Source organism: Moschus berezovskii, chromosome 27 (genome assembly GCF_049115385.1).
Source record: "Moschus berezovskii isolate FMDL1 chromosome 27, NW_MosBer_1.0, whole genome shotgun sequence".
Lineage (NCBI taxonomy): Eukaryota > Metazoa > Chordata > Mammalia > Artiodactyla > Moschidae > Moschus > Moschus berezovskii.
In genome coordinates this window covers 2,359,407-2,381,377 of record NC_142486.1, presented here as the reverse complement: position 1 = coordinate 2,381,377, position 21,971 = coordinate 2,359,407, and the positions used below count along the sequence as shown (strand labels likewise).

At 41.1% G+C, this 21,971-nt stretch overlaps 1 protein-coding gene across 4 annotated transcripts in view; it reads right to left on the bottom strand.

Annotated features, from left to right (window-relative positions):
* The window catches only part of SDK1 (sidekick cell adhesion molecule 1), a 728,747-nt gene that overhangs the window by 485,231 nt on the left and 221,545 nt on the right, over positions 1-21,971 (bottom strand). The window contains exon 1 of one of the 4 annotated variants that reach the window (XM_055410403.2): positions 5,993-10,493. The exons of the other annotated variants lie outside the window; for them this stretch is intronic. The gene's annotated coding sequence lies outside the window, so the exon portion shown is untranslated. Of the gene's footprint in view, positions 1-5,992; positions 10,494-21,971 lie in introns of those variants that run through there. 4 annotated transcript variants of the gene reach the window in all.

The window sequence follows — 21,971 nt, the reverse complement described above, 5'->3', positions numbered from 1 at the left end:
ACAAATTCATTAAATTTTCAAGTGGGAAAATTAAGGTCCAAAGAACTGCTGATAGTAATGTGGTGCTAGAAAAAACATACACCATGCTAAAATATTCAGTGATAAATAAGAGAAGTTAAACTAAATGCGTATTTGTATAGCAAGAAAAGATACTAAATCAATTTTTCTGTAATTCCTTTAGGAAAAATATTTTCTGTTTTATTAACAACATAAAATGGATATATGCTATGTAGGAGCAAAAACTTGTTGGTATCTGAGTGGTGTTTGAAAGGATCTGGTGATCAGTATTACTCAAAGATACTCCAAGATGAGGCCAGTTTAGGAAAAAAATCATTTCATATCAGGGAGTCTGCCAAAGGCTACATCCATATGTCACCAGAGGTGGAGTCATAAATTATAAAGGCTCTGTCTGCCATGGGTCTGCTGTTTATCACAATCTGCTGGTGTAAATCATTTCTGCGGTCCTTTGGAATGCAGTAGGGAATAACCTTGGGGGACATTCTGAATATTTACCAGAAAGAAGTCCAAATGATACCATGGGGGAAGGTCAAATCCAATTCAACAAAAACTCCTTGGATGGTAACCATTTTAGGTATTTCACAATGAACCAACCATAGTCCCTGACCAGAAGCATCCAAAATCTAGCAAGGGGAAAAAACATGTACTTTATATACAAAGAAAAATGGCGATTACTGCTTTCACAGAGGTACAAAGAACAATGGAAGCATCAAGAAGGAACACGCTTCCTTCCAGAAAGAAGCCAGAAATTAGGAATGGCATATCGCAGCTGTCTAAAGTAGCTGACTGACTGGGATTAATGTGGTAAATAAATGGACCCACATGCTGCCACTAGAGACTCTGGTGCAAACAACAAATCTCTTAACAATCACCCTCCCGAAGCACAGATTGTATGATTTCAATCCCTTTAGACCATGCAGTGTTTGCACCTTGCTGTATGTCCTTGGATAGGTTCAGTGTCTCCCAGTTTATAGTCTATAGGAACTTAAACAGAATTTGTATCCTACTGTCGTGTGAAAATTGCATAAATCTTAATTATGTTGAATAGGTTCATAATGCTTTTCAGGCCGACTGTATCCTTCAACTTCTCTGTATATTCGTTAATTTTTGAGAGCTTGATATTGCAGCTCCAACTAAAACTCTGAATTTATCTACTTAAAAAAACAATTGTAATATGTAACTATATGTAACCTTGTTCTGTATTTTCCAAGTCTCCTATGTGTTCCCATACTTTCATAATTTAAAAGATAAAGAGGAGAAAAACCAATGACCTTCTTGAGAATCATCGAGAATGTGGCAAAAGCAGCAGGTGGGCAGCCATCTTAACCCCCTCCTTGACAGGGGGTTAAGGGAGCCCAAAGACAAATCAGAGGAAAGCCTCAGGGGCTGCCATCTCTTACTGACGCTGGTGGGAGGACGAAGTGAACGGAGCGGTGAGCAGACGGCCCGATGAAGAGCTGGCATCAGAGCGCCATGAAAGCCAGCCACAGCTCTCCCGTCATCTGCGACACTGACTGCCAGGGAGCATACGCTGCGCTTTACTTTCTTGCTGTCCCTGTGGTAATTTAGTTCCACCTTTGTCTAGATGTCAAGACATACCGTGGGCACACAACACATACTTACTGACTAAACAAACTAATGACGAGTCTTTAAAAATAAAAGTCAACACCAGTTAATCCAGGGCTTCTGCTTCTAGAAATACCTCCACAGCAAGAAGCTACCACTCACCAAGCACTTATTATGTGTCAGACACTCTTCTAATTCTGTTACAGGTTTAAGTCATTCAAGTCTCACAACAACCCATGAAGAAAGTAAGGCAAAAGGTAGAAATACCTTGTCTGAGGTCATAGTAAATGCCAGGGCACCGTTCTTTCTAAGCAGATAACCTCAAAAGTGACCAAGTATTTATTTGTAAAGATGTTCATTGCACTGCCTTTTTAAAACCGTGAGTGTGTGTGCTCAGTAGCACCCGACTCTTCATGACCCTATGGACTGTAGCCCTCCAGGGTCTTCTGTCCACGGAATTCTCCAGGCAAGAATACTGGAGTGGGTTGCCATTTCCTTCTCCAGGGAATCTTCCCCACCCAGGGATTGAACCCCTGTCTCTTGCACCTCCTGCAGTGGCAGGCATTTTCTTCACCACTGCGCCGATGTTAAAATTAATCAAATGCTTTTGCTACACTGAGATAATCATTTTTCTCCCTACCCTTTTAAATGTGCAGTCACAGATTTTCTGGTAATGGCTACAAACGTTTCATAAAACAAGCTGAGCATTTTTTCCCCTTCTGTCTTCTATTTTCTGGAACAACTGGTAAAAGAGAAAAAGTGACTGTGAATTAAAAGTTCATCCGAAATCACCTATGAAATTTTCCCTAGAGATGAGGGGAGAAAGAGCCTTTGACTGCTGTTTTTCAGGACTGGTTCAATCACAGATTCATCTAACTACGTTCTCTACTTCTTCTTGTGACAGTTTTGACGTTTTACATTTTTTTGAAGTTTTATTTAGTCCCCCCAAATTCACTAGCATCTATTTGCTCCAATACTTCTCTTCATCTGAAAACGTCTGGTCTGCAGCCTCAGCGTTTGTTCCCGTTCTCTCTTCATCCTCAGTTTCTCAGAGGCCTCTCGGAGCTCCGGCTTTGGCTTTTCTCAGCCCCCTCTGGCGTTCATTATCACTACTGCTCTCATTTTATTGTCCTTGGTGCTGACCTTTATCATTTCCTTCCCTCTAGTTTCCCTAACCTTTTTCTTTTAATACTAACTTTTGAGTTCAATGTTGGCTCACTTGTTTATTTTGCATTTTTAAAAGTTTATTTGTTTTTAATTGAGGGACAATTGCTTTACGACATTGTACTGGTTCTGCCACACATCAGCATGAATCAGGCAGAGGCATACCTGTGTCCCCCCTCCCACTTGGCCATCCTTCCTACGCCCCACCCATCCCACTCCTCCAGGTTTTCTGTGCGACTAGGAGCTCAAACCCGGCTCATTTATTTTTTAACCTTTTTTACTGATAAATGTATTTCAGACTGTAAAATCCCTTTAAGCACTGCTTGAACTATATCCCACAATTCTTACATTTAATGTTTTTACTATCTTTCAACTCTAAATATATCATAATTTCATTTTTTATTTCCTTTTCAACCCAAGGGTTATTTAGAAATAGGCTATTCAATTTGTAATCAGAAGGGTTTTTTTTTATGGGAGGGGCTGGCTATCATTTTGTTATTAATTTCTTATTACACTGCACAATATTGAGGGAAGCTAATTTCTATCACTTTCATTCTTGGGAATTAGTTGAGGCTTCCTTTATGGAATAATATATATTCATTCCACAGGAGGCTCCCCACCACCAAAGTCACATTTCTGTGAGGTATATACAGTTTTAGGTGTATTTCTGAAAGCTCAAGTTTGCTAATGTGGTATTCAGGGTTTCTCCATATCCGCTTATTTTTAACTGCAGGATTTAAGTTTCTAAGAGTGGTGTGTTAAAAAAATCTTCAAACACAATTGTTGATTTTCCCTCTCTTTCTCAGCAGTTCTGTCAATTTCTGCCTGGTATTTTCAGGCTGTATTGTTAGTTACCTGCGTTTCTGATGACCGCACCGCCTCTGTAGTCTTGATGTTCTAATGCTCCTTTCGTCAGTGTATAACATTCCTCTTTGTCCCTTATAGTTAAGCTACTGCTACTTTCTCTTGGACCATATTTGTCTATTTCTTATCTATCCTTTTATTTGCAGCCTTTTCCTGCCTGTCTTTTGAAGTATGTTTCTTATAGATAATTCATTTTGCATCTTGTTTTTCTATTCAGTCTACGAATGTCTCTTTCTAATGTACATTACGGTATATACTATACACTATAATTAGTATCATATCGGACTCTGACTACATTTTCTCCCATTTCCCGTTTTAACGTGCTTTCTTTCTGTCTTCTTCCCCCATCCCACCTCTCTTTCCTGTTTCTGATTAGAAACGCCAAGCTTTCTTCTGCTTTAAGTTCTGAGCCTTCTGTTTTCCGTTTGTACAGTGACTGCTTTTCAGACCCAGTTTTATGTTTGTTTATCCCGACTGCCCAGCCCCTTTGGCTTCCTCTCCACCCAGTGATGCAGGTGAAGTCTAGACTCTTAGTCCTGGGTCAGTTTGCCTGTGGAGCTTCTCTGTTTTAAATTTTTTTACTTATTTTTAGTTGGAGGATGATTGCTTTACAATATTGTTTTGGTTTCTGCCACACAGCAACGTGCATCAGCCACAGGTATGTGTATGTCCCCTCCCTTCTGAGCCTTCCTCGTGCCTCCCACCCCATCCCACCCCTCCAGGCTGTCACAGAGCACTGCCTCTGAGCTCCCTGTGTCACATGGCAGATTCCCGCTGGCTGGCTGTTTCACACACGGTAGTGTGTATGTTTCCATGCTACTCTCTCAATTTGTCCCACTCTCACACCTACGGAGAAGACAATGGCACCCCACTCCAGTGTTCTTGCCTGGAGAATCCCAGGGACGGGGGAGCCTGGTGGGCTGCCGTCTATGGGGTCGCACAGAGCCGGACATGACTGAAGCGACTTAGCAGCAGCAGCAGCACACCTATGGGCACTTAAAGGAGTCAAGAATAGACAGTGGAGAAAAGACAGTCTTTCAGTGAGTGGTGGTGGGAAAACTGGACGGCTTCGTGTAAAAGAATGAGGTGGATGAATCTCTCTTTATTTGATAGCAACATAAGTCCTCTTGCACTTACAGGAAACACCTGTCAAGGAACCTAACATACACCAAGCACAACACCTCAGTCTAGCTAGCTCACCTGGCCTCCCCAGAGGCTGTAGCCACATACCCGCCAGTTAAATAAAAGTTCATACAGCCTTCAGCTCCACAAGGGGGTCTTCGGCTTCTGTTGTCTGTTCTTAGCGCCCATGTTCCCCTCGAGTTTCTGTACTTTCTTCCTGAGAGCAGGAAATAGGTAGTCTATGCTAGTTTACCCTTTGACTGGGAAAAGACCCTGATGATGGGAGGGATTGGGGGCAGGAGGAGAAAGGGACGACAGAGAATGAGATGGCTGGATGGCATCACCGACTCGATGAACATGAGTTTGGGTGAACTCCGGGAGTTGGTGATGGACAGGGAGGCCTGGCGTGCTGTGATTCATGGGGTCGCGGAGAGTCGGACACGACTGAGCGACTGAACTGAACTGAAAGGTCTATACACCACTTCTTATACATAAAACCTAAAGACTCCAAATTATTTTCCATGATGAGCATACTTTACTTGAATAAACAGAAAATGTTATTTTAAAGGTTTAAGGGTCAAGGTTGATAATGACAAGTTATTCTTGGAAACTTTACACTGTGGTCTGAAACCCTGGGAGAGAGGCTCTGCCTCACACTTGGAATCATCTGTTGCTAGGACACTGTGCAGCTCCCCAAACATCACGTTATATTCTCCATGCGAACACTGGCTCTCAGGCAGTACGTTGTACAGATCCAGCACTGCATTCCGTCCCAGATCAACTATGTAAACATAGCTGCGGAGTGTTAAAAAACAGAGACCTAAAACATTTATGACGACTGCAAATTTTCTCTGTACTTGCCCCCACTGGCATTTTCTTGTTAAAATTCATCTTTCTCAATCCATTTGCAGAAGAAAATGAAAGCAAATGTGAATTTAAAAAGAAAATTTTGAGAAGAGAGTGAACTATTCCTAACTTACAGGTTCTTTATAAAAATCAGTTCCCAATGCAAGGCCACCCCTATAATGAATCTTGTTTAAGCCCATATTCAGAAAAACCTACTTAGCTCACTTGTTAGAAACAGTGCATTCTGGGAGGAAACATGCTCTTTGTAGCCTGGCCTCTGATAACATCTCCCGCAGCTTCAGAATGTAAATATGGGAAGGCCATGTGTAAGCCGTATGGGGAGAAACTGAAGTCTTCAAATTCAAATTCAGGGGCCCGCTCTTGATTCAGGAATGGTTTCCTGAGCACTTACTGTGTGCCGGACATGATGGCAGGCCAATAACCACCGTTTAGGAAAATGCACATCTGATGAGTAAGTCTCTTAAGAAGTCCCTGCCAGAGAAAACAAATCATCAAAGGAAGGTTCATGCTCCCTCCTGGGTCCTTCCAACTTTTACAACCATGCTTATACTTTCTAGAACTGACCTGAGACACCCATGTGGGAATAAAGAAGTGACCAGAGAGGAGACAGCATTTTTCTTGTCTCACTAGAAGTTCTGTCTCTGATGCCTGGAGAAAGCAGTGTCCATAGACAGTTATTAAAAGACAGGTGGCTCAGAAGTATTTGGGACACAAAGTTGGCCCAGTATCCTACAAACATAAGGTAGGCTTTAGACTTCGAGGGTGAGTGTTAGGGGTCTGACTCAAGACATGTGTGAGGGCTTCCTTGGTGGCTCAGAGGTAAAGAATTCGCCTGCCATTGCAGCAGACACAGGTCCGATCCCTGGTCTGGGAAGATGCCTAACTGCTGAAGCCCACATGCCCTAGAGCCCATACTCCACAAGAGAAACCACCTCAATGAGAAGCCCACACACACACCTAGAGAGTAGCCCCTGCTCGCGACAACTGGAGAAAAGCCCACACAGCAATGAAGAGCCTGCACTGCCAACAAATAAATAATTACATAAGCATTTTCTTTAAAAAGCCATGAGTGAGAGAGAGAGAGAGAGTTAAGAGGGAGCATTCTGATAACTCTGGACACCGCTCAGTATTAAAGGGAGATTTCCTGGCATGCCTGGTATACAACAGGCACCATTCTATCCTGCCTTTATCAAGCTTAGAGTCTAGGGATGTATTTTGCAGAGAAGGAATGCTGAGGAAGAAAGAGATCCAAGGAACTCTCAAGAGTCTTCTCTAGCACCACTGTTCGAAGGTAGCAATTCTTCTGCGCTCAGCCTTCTTTATGGTCCCGCTCTCACATCTGTACATGATTACTGGAAAAACCATAGCTTTGACTATTTGGACCTTTGTGGATACAGTAATGGCTCTGCTTTTTAATATGCTGTCTAGGTTTCTCCTAGTTTTCCTTCCAAGGAGCAAGTGTCTTTTAATTTCATGACTGCAGTCACCATCCGCAGTAATTTTGGAGCCCAAGAAAATAAAATCTGTCATTGTTTCCACTGTTTCCCCTTCTAATTGCAATGAAGTGATGAGATCAGATGCCATGATCTTAGTTTTTTTAATTTTGACTTCTAAGTATCAAAAAAAAAAAAGTGAGAAACGGGGATATGCTTGGTGGCAAGTGTGAAATTTTAGATAGGATGGCCTCACTACAAATGTGACTTCTGAGGAAAGACCCAGTTGAAGTATAGAAGCCAGCCATCTGGGGAAGAGCTGGTCTGGCAAAGGGAACAGTGAACGCAAAGCCCTGAGCAAGCACCCACTCAGGCATGCTAGAGGTACAGCAAGGAGGCCAGACTGGGGGACAGAGGACCAGGAAGATGAAGAGGCAGGAGATGAAAAGTTACAGAGGGGACGCCAAGTCCCTGCAGGGCCTAGCAAGGACTCAGCCTTCAATCTAGTTAGATGGGTGGCCACTGGACAGGGCTGTGCCGAGAGGCCGTGATCCAACCTGTGTGTTTATAGGATCACACGGACGCTATATGGACCCTGAACAGAAAGGAGATGGGAGGGGCAGACACAGCTCCTGAACAAACCCAGGTAAGACATGTTGGAAGATAAACTGAGATGTATTTAAAAGAAGAATTTGAGCATAAACCAGTTTGAATCATGCAACCCAAACAGGAAGTGATCAGGAGCACTCTACCCAACGGAGCCAGGGGAAGATCTTATATAAAGTACGGAAGCAAAGGAAATCATTTGCTTGGCTATGGTAAAGCCAAGCTGGTTGTTTGTGATCAGTTGTTCTCGGGGTTTTGACTTCATAATCTTCAAGACACTTACAGGCTTAGGCTTTGTTTTGCTTACAAAAGCCACCAGCACTAGAATCACTTTAGTCGCACAGACCCCTTGTTCAATTTAAGAGATGGTAGTGACAGGGGTGGTTACAAGAGATCTAATTCACTATGTTCTCAAGGCAGAGGCAACGTGATTTCAAGTAGACTGGTTGTCCACAGGGGGAGGAAGAAACAAGTCGTGGATGGCTCGACAACTGTTTTGCCCAATCAACGGGAAAGACAGAGTCGTCATTAACCAAGATGATGAATTGAGAGATGGACAGAAGACATTCACTCGGAAGTCATCAGTATGTAGACAGTACTTAAATATAATGTAAATAAGCGGATATTTGTATTTCTCAAAAGCAACAGGGATGTGTTAGCTACGGGCATTCAGGATACACACAGTGCATTTTCCAGAAGCATGATATTATTTTGATGATAGAGAACATTTAAAGTAATTTTTGTGATAAAACAAATAGTCCTACGATGAAGTAGAATTTAAAATGTGCATGAGTTTTTAAGATAAAACACCAGACTTCAAAGAAATGTGCTTGTGACAGGTTGCTTTGAGCCACATCCTGGTCTCCTGGGGCTGTGCATTTCTCTCTTCTGCCAATACAAGTTTTTCTGTGTTCTTCCAAGTTCTGAGGAGCTCAGTACTTTTAAAGTTGATTCAACATCAATCACCTTGAAACATTTATGGAGTGTCAGGCACTATACTGGGAACTGGGGACACGGTGGTGAACAAAACAAGAGTCCCTGCCCTTGTGAAGTCTTCAGTCTGTGTCGATAATACTAAGTTCATCTGAGCTTGTTTTTGTTCAGATGAGTTTTTAAAAAGAAAAAACACAGTGTCATCTCTATTTGAACTTTGCAGGGTTACTTTGGAGGTTCAGATATTTATGACTGCAAAAACAGTTCAGAAATTGTAAACAGATATGCAGGTAAATTGAATCAACACTCCTGTTACAACAGGGCTTCACAGATAAAGTAAAAGTGACTGCGGGACACTTAAGAATGAACCACAATAGAATACAAATGAGTGACTCACATCTGAGGGTGCCTACTCCTACATCTGGGTGCTACCTGGACCCCTAAGTGTGCACGCACGCTAAGTCGCTTCAGCCATGACCGACTCTTTGTGACCCTGTGGACTGTAGACTGCCAGGCTCCTCTGACTATGGGTTTCTCCAGGCAAGAATACTGGAGTGGGCTGCCACCCCTTCTCCAGAGGATCCTCCCAACCCAGGGATTGAACTGGCGTTTCTTATGTCTCCTGCACTGGCAGGCAGGTTCTTTACCACTAGAGCCACCTGGGAAGCCACCCCCTGAGCCACTGAAGAAAAATTTAAAGCATGCATCTTCTCATTTTCTGACAAAACAGACACAAAAATTCACTGGCAGAGAAAATATTTTTCCTGGAAATTGACCAAAGCAGAGTTCACATGGGTCTTCATGTAAGCCATGCTGGATAACAGAGTGGACGAGAAGACTGTCCAAGACCACGGTACCAAGGAGGCAACAGATTGATTCACACTGCTGCTTCCTGTGCTGAGAGTTCTAAAGTCAGACTGCGTCACAGTCCATCATGCCCTTGCAAGAGTCATTAGTGTGTACTGTGCGGGTTTTGTTTCCAAGCACACATCTGCCTTTTGTAATATTAATAAAAATGACTATTTATATATCATAGTTAGGTTCAGCATCTCAGCTACAGACTAAAAAGACTTCAAAGGAAACACCTTCAGTTGGAGAGGGCATGCTTTCTATTTTCATTCTGAAATTTTCAAAAAGATACATCCTGTATGCAACAGGAAAGTTTAAAATATTCAGCTGTTGCTTCTAACATCCATTAGTCAAAAGCGTGCTTTCAAACAATTTTAGATACATGACCTCAAGTGTGGTAGGAAAAAGTGATTATTTGAATTCAGAGTGGAATACACACTTTGCCTGGTAAAAATATATATTAAAAACATACAAATATTCCTTGTTTAAATGTTGTTTTTAAAATATTTTTGATAGTCCTTAATATAGATTCTCCTCTTCTCTTTTCACTCTCCTCTTTCACTTTCATCAAGAGGCTTTTGAGTTCCTCTTCACTTTCTGCCATAAGGGAGGTGTCATCTGCATATCTGAGGTTATTGATATTTCTCCCAGCAATCTTGATTCCAGTTTGTGCTTCTTCCACCCAGCGTTCCTCATGATGTACTCAGCATAGAAGTTAAATAAGCAGGGTGACAATATACAACTTTGACATACTCCTTTTCCTATTTGGAACCAGTCTGTTGTTCCATGTACAGTTCTGACTGTTGCTTCCTAACCTGCATACAGGTTTCTCAAGAGGCAGGTCAGGTGGTCTGGTATTCCCATCTCTTTCAGAATTTTCCACAGGAGTTGGTAATGGACAGGGAGGCCTGGCGTGCTGTGATTCATGGGGTTGCAAAGAGTCGGTCATGACTGAGCGACTGAACTGAACTGAACTGAATATAGATTGGTTTGTCTTTAACAGGAGGGGAAAGGTCTGCTGAACTCAAAAGCTATAACAATTAAGCACATTTTAAAAACAGTTTTTATAGTCACGATTTAACTATCATTTAGGTATCTTGCCCCAGTAACCACCGCGGACTGCAGCACCCCTGGGGCCCAGCGGTCACTCTGATGGCCTCCCTCTCCGCGCCCGTCTTCATACAGCAAAAGTCTCCACCTGCTGTCCTCACTGCCAGACTGTTCCCCAAACACTGCCCCTTCCCACTGTTTGGAAAAGGATGGGAATGTGACCCAAACCAGGCTCATCTCAGTCCTCCCTGGGATTTCTTCAAAAACTCTTCAGGGAGCAAAGTTCCCTTCCCTTCTGACTGAAGGAAGGTTAGCATAAGACCCCAGAGGCTCCCAACGGTCCTACTGCAAGAGGCATTGGCAAATGTTCGTCTGCTGCAGAACCCAAAATGTAAGAAGGAAAACATAAGATACGTGCAGAGAGACTGGATCCCAGGTTCCAGACTCAGAGACCCCCAGAGCTCTCTTGTCCCTCCACTATTCCTGTGATCCTGTTACCTACTTCAAGATCCTTCCGAGAAATCCTCTGCGCTCCAGCAATTTCTTTGAACCATAGGAAACTGCCATTTCTGTAAATCAAAAATGGTCTAACTTGACAACCATACAGGCAATTTCAATTGGTTCTGCTGAACAGGCCATGTCAGGTTTATGTCACTTAGAATCTAAAGAGTCTTTGGCGACCACAACTGCCAATATTGAACGGAATTTTCAAACTATGTGATAGAAAAAACCTATATCATCTCGTAGTAACCACTGCCGATAAAGATACACCTGCAAACACCAATGTACCCACACACATACACACTCACTTTTAAATTTACACACAGTATGAATCAATGTGACTGCATAAAACTGCTTAGGAATGCAATGTCTCAAATCACATAGCAGGGCAGACATGTTATTGGGAACACAGGTTCTGGAATCACACTGTCAGGTTCCAACTCAAAGTAACAAGTTATTTTCTATTTTTTCAATTGAAAATGTAATTGAGATAATTATACATTCACACACATGGAATGTGAAGTCAAGTGGGCCTTAGAAAGCATCACTACGAACAAAGCTAGTGGAGGTGATGGAATTCCAGTTGAGCTATTTCAAATCCTGAAAGATGATGCTGTGAAAGTGCTGCACTCAATATGCCAGCAGATTTGGAAAACTCAGCAGTGGCCACAGGACTGGAAAAGGTCAGTCTTCATTCCAATCCCAAAGAAAGGCAATGCCAAAGAATGCTCAAACAACCGCACAATTGCACTCATCTCACACTCTAGTGAAGTCATGCTCAAAATTCTCTAAGCCAGGCTTCAGCAATATGTGAACCGTGAACTCCCAGATGTTCAAGCAGGTTTTAGAAAAGGCAGAGGCACCAGAGATCAAATTGCCAACATCCGCTGGATCATGGAGAAAGCAAGAGCGTTCCAGAAGAGCGTCTATTTCTGCGTCATTGACTGTGCCATGCCTTTGACCGTGTGGGTCACAACAGACTGTGGAACATTCTGAAAGAGAGTGTAGAGATATTCCATACCTTTCATCCATTTTCTTCCTGCAACGGTAATATTTTGCAAAACTACAGGGTATTGGGACCAGGATTTGACACAAATAAAATCCACTGCTTTCAGGTTTTCCCAGTTTAACCTCTTCTCCTTTGTGTGTGTGTGTTTAATTCTACAGTTTCAGCACAGGGTAGGTTTATGTATCCATCTTCACAGCCAGAATACTGAATATGTCCATCCCCACTGAGATCCTGAGCGTCGCCCTTTTGTAACCACAGCCTCTACCCTGGATCGATTTTCTTGTGGCTATAAAACTTCAAAATATCTATTTCATCTTGATTGAGTTTTGGTAGTTTGTAGTTTTTGACAAATTGGTCCATTTCTTCTCAGTTGGCAAACGTATGAGCACAAAGTTGTCCTTTATATCTCTTAATGACTTTCAGGATCTGTAGTGCTATCCCATTTCATTCCTGATATTAGTGATTTGTGTCTTCTGCTCTCAGTCTTGCTAATGGTTTATCAATTTTATTGATTTTTTTCTTTTCTTTTTTTTACAAAGAAGCAGCTTCTTGCTTCACTGATTTTCTCTATTATTTTCAATTTCATTTATTTCCGCTCTTCAATGTTCATTCTTTAAGCTGGCTTTCAGGCTTTTGTTCCCCCCTCTTCTTTTTCTAATTTCTTGAGGTAGGGATTTAGATTACTGATTTGAGATCCTTTCTCATTTTTGATGTAAAATTTAGTGCTATACATTTCCCTCTTAGAATTGCATTAGCTGCATTCCACAAATTTTGATATGGTTGTTTTCATTTCCATTCAGTTCTATGTACTATTATTTCCTTTAAGATCTTTCTGATCCACGTATTACTCAGAAGCATGCTGTTTCATTTTCACCTGCCTGGAGCTTTTCCAGGCTCTTGAATTTTCTCTCTGCTCTTGAGTCCTTGTTCTACTCCACTGTGGTCAGAGGGCGCACTCTGCATAATTCCACTGCTTTGCATGTGCTGAGGTCTGCTCTAAGCCCTGAGATGTGCCCCACCCCAGCAAATGCCCCATGAACTCCTGAGTAGACTCCATCCTGTCACTGCTGGGTGGCATGCTCTAGAAATGCCAATCGGCTCACGGACTGACTATGCTGTCCAGCCCTTCCACATTCTTGGCCTACCTTCATGAGCTGTGGTTTTAACGACAGTCTAATTTTCAGAGCCACTGCAATGCTCTTTTGGTCTGCTTCATTTATCTGGGGCTGGTGAGGCTCCCACAGGTACTGTCTGAGAGGACAGAAGGGGTTTCCCCAGGTACGGGTGCCTGCCATCTCAAGCCTCCAGGCTGGAAGATGCTTCCCAGGCCTAGCGCTTCCCAGGACCCCTGACCTGTGTGCTCACTACCCTATGTCTCTGGGCAGGGAAGGGAACCTCAGACCCATAAGACGAAGGAGTTACCTGGCAGGGCCAAGTGTTATGGCAGGCCCCCTGTAGCAGGGGCTGCCAAGTGCCCAGCTATCTCTCAGGTCCATTAGGGAAAGTGAGTACACACCCTGGCCGATGACTGTTAGAGGAGCCTCTACTGGTCCTCCTTGCTGGTGACAGGCTTCCTCTGTTTTACACAGGGAAGGAAGCGGCCCGTCTGAGCCGCCTATGTTGCTAGTTCGGGGGCCAGAAAATGCCAGGTCCCACTGGTCCTTGGGTGGGCTGGGGGAACGTAATACGCTCTACCATTATTTGTTCCTCCAGTCCAGAGGTCCCAAACCAGTCTGCCTGTTTCTTACCAACTTTCAGAGTTCTCCTTTTTGGCCTCTTGCATAGTCTCTAAGGTTTACAGTTGTTCTCAGCGGGGAAGAGGAGGGAGAAACAGGTCTATGCCATTTGCACAGACTGGGGAACCTCACGTTTCTGATTTTTGACACTGAGTAAAATCTCTCCAAGTCTCAGATTCATCATCAAAAACTGTCTCACAGTGTGTGGTGAACATTAAAGTTCTCAGTTCACTGCCTTCTATGAAATAAGCACTCAGAAAATGTCAGTTATTGTTGCAAAATGCAAAGTAATAATTACATTTTGTGAAAAAACATGAATTGAAAAGGCCAAAATGAAATCCATTAAATAATTATACCTCTAGATGGCTGGATCATGGATACTTTTTAAATTTCCTGGTTTTATATTTTTCTGTATTTTCCAAATGTTGTACAATTAACAGGTTTTAGTTTGATGATAAAATTTTTAAATAACTATAATTTAAATTTATCACTTTGTATTTAAATATCTTCTGCACAATCTTCAAATAAAGTGAGGAAGATGGACGCAACAATAAGATCCAAACTTATCTTGCATTTCTGGGTTTATGAGACATCAGAATAAAACAACTGGGCATGAGCATTAACTGCTGCTACTTTGTTCGGAGAATGGAATGATTATTTCAAAATCTTTCACTTCCCCTAACCCCTAGAATGACTTAATTAGCAAATTGCATGACAGCTAAGATAAATGGATTAATACGATTCACAGCCATGAGTAAGGTAAGATCCTACTCTGCGGTTAGTCCAGCTCAGAAACATTGCTCAGAATCAGCTTAACCGAAAAGAGCCCTCTAAAATGTTTGATCCAGCAAAATGAAAGTAAGTTCTCCTAAAGAAAAAACACAAACTAACAGAGCAGCAAATTCCGTCTTCCCTTCAGACTACCGCGGCTTCATCAGCCTTACTGAGAGGGGAGAAGAAGCAGGTGAAAACCTCAACAGCCTCTGAAGGATGGAGCTGCTCGGTGAGTGTTCCCGCAGCCAACATCTTCTGAGGGTCTGTGGCCATGACTTCCAGCAACCAGAAGGTCTGAAAGAGTAAGATCTCCCACTGAGGAGTTGTACTGAACTGAAACCTCAATGACACCTGTACTTAATCTTATCGATTAAGACTTTTTAAAGATTGATAACATGAATCAGAATTCTAATCTAAATAATTCCCTTAAGAAAAACTTTAAGAAAAGTTTTAAGGTTGTCTGCTATATAAAACTACTAAATTCAGGGGGAAAGGGAGATCAGCTAAACTGGTATTTCTATTTTTGGATAGCTTTAATTCCAGAAAGAAAAAGACTGAAGAGGCATGCAAGCCCAGCTTGAAGTTTAACTGACTCAAAAATTATTAACATAATCATGTATAAATATGTACATAATTAGCCCATTTTAAAGCAGAAAAACATCACTGGAGGCTGAGTCCAACTTTAGGCTTGCTATAAAGTGAGGCAGAAACACTGCAGCTGATTTCTCATTTGGATCTGAAAACTTTTTACCACAATAATCTTGGCAGGTCGTATTACATACAAACATTAAAAATTCATTTTATTTCAAATACCATAAAATAGCACACAGATGCTCATTCTGAATAATTCGCATACCCATCAGGTACTGATCTATTAAAGTAATATGACCTATATTAACAAATACTGCATTATAAGCACAGATGTGCTTTTTTATTTTTTTGACCGGGTTATACCTCCTAAAACCTGGAGAAGGAAATGGCAACCCACTCCAGTATTCTTGCCTGGAGAATCCCATGGACAGAGGAGCCTGGCGGGCTACAGCCCATGGAGTCTCAAGAGTCGGACACGACTTAGCTACCAAACCACCACCACCATCACCACCTCCTAAAAACATCTACTCCTGGCAAACTGCCATTACAATAAGTAAAATGCAAACGAATAAAAAGGAAAAAGATTTTTAAGCAAAAAAAAAAAAGAAAATTTAGTTTGCATGATTTAAGAGTATGTGAAGTCCTTAAATAGTTTTTCTTTCTTGCTACTTTGCTAAAAAAAAAAGGTATCAAGAGTTGTTTACCCAACACTTACACAATTTACTTTAACCTTTACTTCTTTAAACAATCACAGATGATAAAAGAAGGTTTAAAATAAGCTAATACATGCATTTCAACTACACTCTAGACCAGTGTTGCAAAAAAAATTATAAGTACTTACCTTTAATAGAGGAAAACAGTTCCTAGAAATACCAAAACATGAAAATAGAAGGAAATATGAGAGTTCTTACAAGAAATATTTTGTTTCCTAAACTATTTGTTATAGTAACAATATATCACACAAAGCATTTCAAATTTTACTTCACATTTTAATGATTACAAGAAAAGTTTCAGAACACATCTGTCAAATGGATATAATCAGCACAAGAAAACACCTGACTTGTTCTCTACATGTTATAAAAGTCCACTTCTGGTAGTCATTCATCAAGGGTTAAGGATAGAGAAGAATCAGACTGATATATGACAGGTAGGCAAGGAAGTATTACAATTTATGCTATTTCAATAAAATCAGAGAAGGAATAAAAGTAAGCATGCAGTAATAACTAAGGAAGGTTTTAAGGGTGGAGAGTTCATGAGATGCATGCTTTAAGCAAGTGGTCATCAGCACAGACATGACTTAGCGACTAAACAAATGTGAGCACTACTCTGATGCAACCCCTGGTAAAGTGTGCAATACCACAATTTTCACTTCACCATAATACACTGATTTTCAGTATATTAATTCATCTGAAGACTACATTAGGAAAGGGAAGAAAATGTAAGTTACTGAAATGTATAAGCTAAAAACATTCTAGGCACTAAAATATTGTGAGTTTATTTAAACATCACAAGATACCTAAAATTTGTAGTCCTGATAGCTCAGTTGGTAAAGAATATGCTTGCAATCCAGGAAACCCCGGTTCGATTCCTGGGTCAGGAAGATCCGCTGGAGAAAGGATAGGCTACCCACTCTAGTATTCTTGGGCTTCCCTGGTAGCTCAGTTGGTAAAGAATCCGCCTGCAATGTGGGAGACCTGGATTCAATCCCTGGGTTGGGAACATCCCCTGGAGAAGGGAAAGGCTACCCACTCCAGCTACCCAGTATTCTGGCCTAGAGAATTCCATGGACTGTAGTCCATGGGGTCGCAAAGAGTCAGACATGACTGAGCGACTTTCACTTTCACTTTAATAAATGCTATTTCTTTCATCCTAGTATATATGCAGATATATAGAGATACATATATATGTTGAGATATGCAAAATACTTTGATACATATGTAGGAATGTGTATGTTTATATATTTACATGTAAAACTAAAACTTCACATTGACTATAAACATCACCATTGTGAAAACTGTACTGATGTTTAATAGACATATTGTGTCTATCTTACACATATATACAAATATATGTTTTTAGATGTAGATTTAAGGAGACTATGAATGAAACTGCATTGTTTTATTTCAGGGCGGCATGCACCAAAATAGGATTTCTTTCTTTCCTTTCTGGCTAAATTTGGCTTGAGGAAAGAACTGGCCTATGTAAAGAAAAATGAGTCATGATTCAGATCGCTCTTCACATAGTAATTGATCTGCAGCAAACAGAAGGGCAAGAGCAAAGAGTGGTGCCTCCATGTGCACTAATAAAGCCATTTAAGAAAGATGTCTGTTATTGTTTAGGGTCAATTTAAACAAGTCCTATAATTTTCACCTTATTTATAGTGTAATAGTCTAAGTGATAGTTGATCAGTTATGTCCAACTTTTTGCAAGTCCATGGACTGTAGGCCACCGGACTCCTCTGTCCATGGAACTCTCCAGGCAAGAATACTGGAGTGGGTAGCCATTCCCTTCTCCAGGGGATCTTCCCAACCCAGGGATCGAACCTGGGTCTCCTGCATTGCAGGCAGATTCTTTATGGTCTAAGCCACTGGGGAAGCCCATAATAGTCTGGGTCTGTGCTAAAAAGTAAAATCAAAACCCTTCAACTGCACGGAGATCAGATAACCGCGATCACAGGACACAAATGCTCTAAAGTCAGTCTAGTATGCACTGTGATGGATGACACATATCCACCCTCTTTCACATCGAATACCATATGACATAAAATTCCCTGCTCTGAAAAGAACTTTACTTTCCTTCAGCACAAGGGATAATATTTAGCTCAATATATTATTTAAAAAATTTAAGTACTATGGCAGCACACAAGAAAACTTATATCATAAAATAATTGGTGAAATGGCATTACTTCAACTCCGTCTCTTGGTGACAGATAGAGGTACAAAAAGTGTATGAGATAATAATAGTACTGTGTCAACCCTGTGGCGGCTTCCACAAAGAGACTGCATCCTCCCAAGAAGACTAGACCTCATAGCAATCACATTTCATGGTCTTTGGAAATAACTCAGTAAATTCTAGATTCCAGCAAAGAGAAGAGTATGGATGAAAGGTAAGTAAACACAGGAGTGAGTCTTAATACAGTACACGCTGTTATATAGTCTGGAAATGCACTGCACTTCCACTGAATAGATAATGCAGAGTGACGGAAATCAAGTAGCAGCAAGTCCTGCCGTGGGTGTGGTTCACTGACAGCTTGAGGCAGAGGGGCATCTGGCCACCCCACTGATGGTATGCTGACACTACGCCAAGAAAAGCCTACTACTGCTGTTCTGTGTGACCACATGGTAACAGGGGCCTCTGATCAACGCTGGAGAAGAAGATACTTAGGGTCAAAGAAGTGATATCTTCTTCCCGACCTTATTGATATGTTACTCTGCAATAGATGATAAAAAGGATAAAAGAATATTAACTTCAGACTTCACAGGAAGCACAAAGTTAATTAAAAACTTGCCAGTATAAAAAGAAGATGGGGGAAATTACTTTTCTATGACAAATGATGGTCTAGAAATAGAAAAATAGTAAGATTCTGAGTACAACACAAGAGCCAAATCACTAAATTGGCATGGCCTTTCTGAAGAGCAGTTTGGAACTTCATTTCAAAAGCCTTAAAAAACCTGAGTATCCTTTGAATCGGCTGCTTCACATCTAGAAAATGGTTCTAAGAAAATAATCATGGATCCACTTATCAATCAAGACAATTTATAAGCATAATTTATAAGGACAAAAATAAAACAAAATGGGAACTATCAAATGATGAGCAACAGAAAACATTTCTCTCCCGTCTCTACTTGAGGAAATATAGCAGGACAGCATGAGTCAACATTTTAGACGCAGCGCACGGCGTGAGAAAGACCTGGACTCGTATCCTGCCTCCGCAGCTTGTGTGTTTGGAATGTTCAGGATAATAATGCACCCGAAATTCATAGTAGTTTACATATATATACTTAATAGGAGAAGGATGTTTAAAATTATCTTCTTCTGGACGTATGATCAGTTTTGTCAATGAAATTTATGAAAGAAACCATCTTTCTGCACTGATTTTTGCAGCTTCATTATGTATGAGATCTTTACATATACTTGGGGCTCTAACCTATTCAGTAGATCTGTTTCAATGTTAATCTATACTGGCTTGATCACGGGAAATTGAAAGTATGCAGTACATGGTTTACAGCTGTCCCACACAGAAATATTTCAAGAATTTGTGGGCCATGTTCTTGGATCTACTCTTCCATCGGTACTTTAGAAATAAAAGGAAAGAGGATGGTGGGAGAAACTGTTATGATTTCTAATAAATTCTTCAACAAGACTATGCAGGTTGACATGATCAGAGAAGGTTCAGAGAAGGAGAGGGCCAGCAGAGGGAAAGGGGGGAAGCAAAAAGCAATCATCTAAGGCTGACGTGTATCCGAGTCTGAAGAGAGTATTGAAGTGTCCTCACATCTTAATATTCTTGCTTTTCCACCCTTGCCTGCTTAAGAGAAGATTCAGTTATAGCCAAATGGGTAAGACAAGTGTAAGTAACGCGTGTTACAAAGGATCCAAACAGCAAGTCAAGGTGAAGGGCCAGAATAGTACCATGCACTGCGCCTCAGGGAGTCCCAATATTTTTCAGGTATGAGGATCCCCCTTTTAATGCCAAGAATCTAAACAGAACCCACATGGTAGTAAGTGGCCTTTGGGATTCACTGCTTGAAAAATACATAATAAAATCTGCAGTATTACAATTGCAATAAAGCTTTCATATAAACATATTCATTATAATGGTAGCCAGAATATATAGTTACACTTCACCATCCAAAGTTCAGTCTGCTACTCAGATACTGTTTTGCCCAAGGTAAGTATTAAAATCTCAATTTTATTGTAAAAAATAATTTTTATTTACCAGATAAATTGCTCTGACTTCTAAAATTAGCCCAATTTTCTACTTAAATCAATAATATTATGAATGATAAATTATCACTTTAATCTTAAATATAAGGCTATTAAACCACTTAAAGTAAATATGTTAATATTCTGCATTCAATATGAATTTTTAAACATAATATTAAGCATAATTTTAAAAACTAGAGTTAAACCATAATAAAATGGAGAAGATCACAAATCATAAAAGAAAAATGCTAGTGCTGGTCAACTGTGTATGAGCTCTGTTTTTTAAGCTGAGATTTTTCAGGGACTTTCCTCACCCATCCTGTTTGGCTAAAAGCTTCAGTAGACTGCTACAAACCTAAATGTGTGTATCCCCCCAAAATTCACATGTTGAACTCTAACCCCAGTGTGACAGTATTAGAAGGTGGGGGCTTTAGGAGACTATCAGGTCACAAGGCTGGTGGTTTAGTGCCCTTGTAAAAAAGACATGAGCACTCCCTTGTGCCCTCCATCAAGTGAGGTCACAGCAGAGAAGGCTCCCTGTGCTCCAGGACTGGGTCCCTCATAGGACACTGAATCTGCCAGCACCTTGATCTTGGACTTGTCAGCCTCCAGAACTGAAAGAAACAACTCTCTGTTGTAGATAAGCCATCCATCAGCAGTATTTTGTTACAGCAGCCTGAAGAGGCTAAGGAAAACGACACTACATATCTTTCCGATATTTATATTTACAACTATCTTATTGAGATGAGTTTTAAATGCTGGCAAGACAAATAATTCTGCACTCTTAATTCCACCAAACTCTAAGTAGGTAACCTGAGATTGATCCACAAAAGAATAAACTTCACACCCAAAATGTGCCAAAATCACAGATTTCTAAGTTTCAGGACATTAGCTCTTCAATAAGACAGTTCCACAGCAAGGAAAAACCAATGTCTTCCTGTGAAATAATGGTCTTTACACAGTAAATTTTGGATAAAGACCACTCCAGCAGCTCACCACAATCTTTCCTTCTTTGAATTCTTAATATCACTTCAAGTATTTGGCACCTGGGAAAGTCCACAATGCTGCTGTTCTTTTCTTCCTGTGTTCTATCCTCCACTGCCTTGCATAGAGTACCCCACATACATGTGGCTGCCAATTAGATGTCCATGGTTCATAACACATAGGACATACTAAAGCAGTATTTTCACAGAGCCTCACTTTAAAAAAAAATGGTTCTGTTATACAACCTTACCTGATCCTCTGTGAGGTCAATTATGACCTTCATTTCCACAAGAAGGACACAGAAAACTGGAGGGGTTGAGTGAAAGTGAGTGCGAAGTCGCTCAGTCGTGCCCGACCCTGTGCGACCCCGTGGACTGCAGCCCGCCAGGCTCCTCTGTCCATGGGACCCTCCAGGCAAGAAGACTGGAGTGGGTTGCCACTGCCTTCTCCAGAGGATCTTCCTGACCCAGGGATCGAACCCAGGTCTCCCGCGTTGCAGGCAGACGCTTTAACCTCTGAGCTACCAGGGAAGTAACTTACACAACATCAATCATTTATTAAGCAGCATCACAGAGATTCAAACACATACATTTTCCTACTCCATTTTCAGCGTCCTTCCCTCCTCATCACTGCTTATCAAAATGTGGTTTCCCAGAGCAGCAGCCTCATCACCTCTAGCCCAGACTAACTGGACCAGAAACTCTGGGAGTCAGGGGTTGGCAATCTGGGTGTTAGCTAGCCCTTCAGGTGACCCTGATGCACTCAAGTTGGAGAACTGCTGCTCTACACCCCAAGGTCTAAACAGTAAGTTATATGTCTAATTATGTTTAGTGACTTTCGTAATAAAAAGTGAGGCCAAGAATACCACAAGTTATAAAGTCTTTACGTGAATAGATTATATTAATTTAGGTTTTCCTCATTTTAGTAGGAAACAAACAAAACAAAAATTACACACTAGGTACAAATTTACTTCTCACT